Genomic DNA, 5,000 nt, shown 5'->3' with positions numbered 1-5,000 from the left:
TTGTTGTTGTTGTTTTCCTTCTACTCGTCTCTTGTGTGTATGTGGTAGTGGTGGTGGTGGTAATGGTAGAAGTAGCAGTAGCAGCAACAGTAGTAGTAGTAGTAGTAGTAGTAGTAGTAGTAGTAGTAGTAGTAGTAGTAGTAGTAGTAGTAGTTTATTGAAAAAATATCAATTAGTCAATACAAACTTATGAATACTAAATGTGTGTGTGTGTGTGTGTGTGTGTGTGTGTGTGTGTGTGTGTGTGTGTGTGTGTGTGTGTGTGTGTGTGTGTGTGTGTGTGTGTGTGTGTGTGTTGGTGGGGCGGGGATGGACGGGTGCACTTCACGCTCTCACACAAAGAAGGAAGGTGCAGGTCAGTAGCAGCAGCAGCAATAGCAGGAGTGAGCGGGGAGGGGTGCGGTGTGGTGGTGCGGTGCTGTGTGGTGGGCGCCGCGTCGGTAATGATGAGCAGCGGCCCCGTTGCGGTGTAGCGGGGCGGGGGCGGGGCGCGGCGGCGTCAATATAGGGGTGGCGGTGCGGCGCCCCCCGCCACTCACCACTCGCGCTGCCTGCCGCCAACATCCTTCCTCCTCCTACTGCTGCTGCTGCTGCTGCTGCTGCTACACCCAGATCTTCCACAGCAACATGGCGGCTTCTCTTCACGCCGCCCGCCTCCCTCCGCGGGCGTGGGCCGCACTGGTGGTGGTGGTGACGGGCGTGGTAGCGGTGGCCTCCCAAGGCTATCCTGAGGAGCGTTCCATCCTGCCGCTGGCCGTGGGGCGCACGGGCGCCAACCTCTACCACTCCACCATGCACTACCTCATGAACCAACTGGCGCCCGCCCCGCGCCCGGTCAACAGAGCCGCGGAGCGCCCCGTGGATAGATCCGACAGGTGGAGGCGGCCACTACTCAAGAAGCCCCCGCGCCGCCCCGCGCCGCTGCGGAGCGTCGCCTTGGAGCACGACAAGTGTCTGGGCGCGGTGTACCAGCGGACGGGAGGCGGCAGCCAATGTGTGGGCGCCGTGACGGCGGCGTTGGTGGTGGGCGTGGCGCTGCTGGTGCAGGCGGCGTTCTACGTGGCGGTGGGGTCGGTGTGCCCGGGGGTGTTGAGCGGGCTGGCGGCGGGGCGTAACATGACCAGCGTGGTGAACATCGCGGTGACTAACGGCGTCACCATGGACACCATGCAGGGGGACATGACGCAGACGCAGACCCAGGATCTGGAGCAGACCCAGGACCAGGACCTCAACCAGGACATTGACCAGTACCTGGACAACTACCCTGAAGCAGACGTGGACCAGTCGCTCGTCCAGGACCAAATGCTGGACCAGACGCAAACCTTCAACGGCCGCGCCCTCGCCATCGCCCTCGCCATCGCCCGCGCTTGGCCAGACCTGTGGCACGGCGGCGGCACCCTGGCCCACGTCTGGCCAGACCTGTGGCACGGCGGCGGTACCCTGGCCCGTGCCTGGCCCTTCCCCTCCCTCAACCTGTGCCCAGTGCTCGGTCTCTACCTCACCCGCTGACACCCCAACCCCCACCAAAACCCCTTCCTCATCACCCCAATCCCACCCCACCACCACCCCACCACTACCACCACCGCCACCACCACCACCACCACCACCACCATACACTACATATAACCATCCCCTCTTCCTCCTCCTCCTCCTCCTCCTCCTCCTCCTCCTCTACACCTGAACCCTGTGTACTGTGTATAAATGAGAACATTATTTATTGGTGTTAACAATGTGTTTTATATTACAAAGGAAAACACTCGCTAGCTAAAACGTAGACCGATAAAGGATACGATGAACAAACCAACACACAGACGGAGAGATAAACAGACAGACGGAGAGATAAACAGACAAACAGACAAAGATAAACAGACATGAACAGATAAACACGAATAAATAGATAAATAAACAAATAAATAAATAAATACACAAAAAAAGAGATGGTATTATTTATTCAAAGACAAAACAAATATATGAATAAGTAAATAAATTAATGAATGGATGAATAAATAAACAAATAAAGAAACAAACAAACAAATATCATGGTGTCTTTGAAGAAACAAGAGAGAGAAGGGAGAGGCTGGGAGAAGCTGCATGGGAGAGGCTGGGAGAGGCTGGGAGAGTGTCGGAGAAGCCAGGTAAGGTTATATGAGGCTAGGAGAGGATGGGAGAGACTGGGAGAGGCTGGGATATATACTGGGAGAGGCTGGGAGAGGTTGGTAGAGGCTGGGAGAGGCTGGGAGTGATTGGGATAAACTGGGAGAAGCTGGGAGAGGCTGGGATATACTGGGAGAGGCTGGGATATACTGGGAGAAGCTGGGAGAGGCTGGGAGAGGCTGGGATATATTGGGAGAGGCTGGGATATACTGGGAGAAGCTGGGAGAGGCTGGGAGATGCTGGGATATTCTGGAAGAGGCTGGGATATATTGGGAGAGGCTGGGAGAGGCTAGGATATTCTGAGAGGGGCTGGGAGAGGCTAGGATAGGCTGGGAGAGGCTGGGAGAAGCTGGGAGAGGCTGGGATATACTGGGAGAGCCTAAGATATTCTGGGAGAGGCTTGGAGAGGCTTGGAGAGGCTGGGAGTGATTGGGATATACTGGGAGAGGCTGGGAGAGGCTGGGAGTGATTAGGATATACTGGAAGAAGCTGGGAGAAGCTCGGAGAGGCCGGAATATACTGGGAGAGGCTGGGAGAGGATGGTATATACTGTGAGAGGCTGGGAGAGGCTGAGAGAGGCTGAGAGAGGCTGGGAGAAGCTGTGAAAGGCTGGGAGAGGTACGAGTATTAGTAATAGTGAGCCTACTACTTATAGGCCTGTTGGTTTCCTGCACCGGGCCTTGTGTAATTCACTGTTTGATCTGGTGCAGTCTCTGACGAGACAGCCAGACGTTACCCTACGGAACGAGCTCAGAGCTCATTATTTCCGATCTTGGGCTAGGCCTGAGACCAGCCACACACCACACACCGGGACAACAAGGTCACAACTCCTCGATTTACATCCCGTACCTACTCACTGCTAGATGAACACTGAACACTGAACACTGAACAGGGGCTATACGTCAAAGGAGACACACCCAAATATCTCCACCCGGCCGGGGAATCGAACCCCGGTCCTCTGGCTTGTGAAGCCAGCGCTCTAACCACTGAGCTACCGGGCCGTGTGTGTGTGTGTGTGTGTGTGTGTGTGTGTGTGTGTGTGTGTGTGTGTGTGTGTGTGTGTGTGTGTGTGTGTGTGTGTGTGTGGAGTTAAGTGCAAAATGAGGGCTAGAAGGAGGTAGGGTGATTCACGTAGCGTGGAGTGGAGGTCGGGGTGGGGTTGGGTGTGGGTGTGGGTGTGGGTGGGTGACTCTCTATGGGTCCGTCTGTCCGGGTAATTATTGACATTACCAGCGCTGCTCCACATTGCAGGCCAATCACTTGTAGGGAAATGGTGTTACGGGGAATAACTGCACTCACCATTAGGAGGCCATTGTGGCGGCCACCACCACCGCCACAACCGCCACCACTGCCGCCGCCACCACCAACGCCATCACCGCCGCCACCGCCACCAGCCAGCCACACACCAGCAGCAGCAGCAGCAGTAGCAGCAGCAGCAGCAGCACGTGTTCGGCACACGCTGCCCGGCCTGGCCACCCCGCGGCACTGAGGCAGACGCTGACCATCGTGCGGCACTCCTGGCACTGCCCATGCACTGTTAGTGAACCAGAGGCACCCCACCGCAGTCGACGCCACCACTACCACCACTCCCATCACCACACCACGCCGTGCCACGCCAGGCCACGCCACGCCACGCCACTGTGCAGCAGCAGCAGCAGCGTCGCTAATAAGCAGCGGCCCCGTTGCGGTCTGTGGGACGGGGCGGCGTCAATATAGGTGGTGCGGCGCGGTGCCCCCCGCCACTCGCCACCCGCACTGCCTCCAGCCAACACCCTTCCTCCTCCTCCTTCTCCCACAGCAACATGGCGGCTCACACTCACGCTATCCGTCTCCAAACGCGGGTGTGGGCGGCGGTGGTGATGGTGGTGGCGGGCGTGGTGGCGGTGGGCGGCGGCGGCGTCCCTGAGGAGCGCTCCAGCCTGCCCCTGTCCGTGGGGCGCGCCGTCACCAGCTTCTACCACTCCACCATGCACTACCTCATGGACCAGCTGGCCCCGGCAGCGCCACCCGCTGCGCCACCCGCGGCGCCACCCGTAGCGGACCCCGCGTCGGACAAGGTAGACACGGTGGAGCGACTCGGCAGGCCGCGCCCCAAGAAGGCCCCGCGCCTTCCCAAGCTGCCCAAGAAGATCCGGCGGCCGCCTACCCCGCGACGCCCTGTCCCGCGGCGACCCGTTCCGCGCCCTCCTTCCCGCCGTCCTGCCCCACACCATCACCGCCAGCCCCCACATCTCCCCCTAGTGCCGCAGTCTCCGCCGCCCAACGCTCTGCATCACCGCACTTGGGGTGCCTGCCTGGGCGGTGTGTGCCTGGGGCCCGGAGCGGGCGTGACTGTGGTGGGCGCGACGCTGCTGGTGAAGCTGCTGGCGCTGGTGGCGGCGGGCAGCAGCAGCAGGTATAGCAGCCTGAGCCGCGCCGCGCCCAACATCACCAACATCATCACGGTGCAGACCACCAACACCGTCACCATGGACACAGAGAGCGGCGACCAGACACAGATGCAGACCCAGACCATGACCGAGACGCAGGACCAAGACCAGTCCCAGACACTCAGCAACGCGGTGGACTCAGACCCCGTGGCCACCGTCAGCCAGACCGAGACACAGAGCCAGACCGAGACACAGGACCAGACCTTCACCATCTTCAACACGGGCACGGGCACGGGCACGGGCACGGGCACGGGCAGGGCCACGATCACCAGGAGACGCGGGAAATGATCCCGCCTCCGCCACCACCACCACCTGCACCCTGCACCCTGCACCACCCACTCCTCCACTGCACCTTTGCACCGCCACACCTGTTGTACTGATGCAGAAATAAACCCTGCACAACTAAAGCACGTGTTT

The sequence above is a fragment of the Portunus trituberculatus genome, chromosome 1 (genome assembly GCF_017591435.1).
Source record: "Portunus trituberculatus isolate SZX2019 chromosome 1, ASM1759143v1, whole genome shotgun sequence".
Taxonomy (NCBI): Eukaryota; Metazoa; Arthropoda; class Malacostraca; order Decapoda; family Portunidae; genus Portunus; species Portunus trituberculatus.
The sequence above is the reverse complement of the archived record's forward strand: the minus strand, read 5'-3'. Positions refer to the sequence as shown.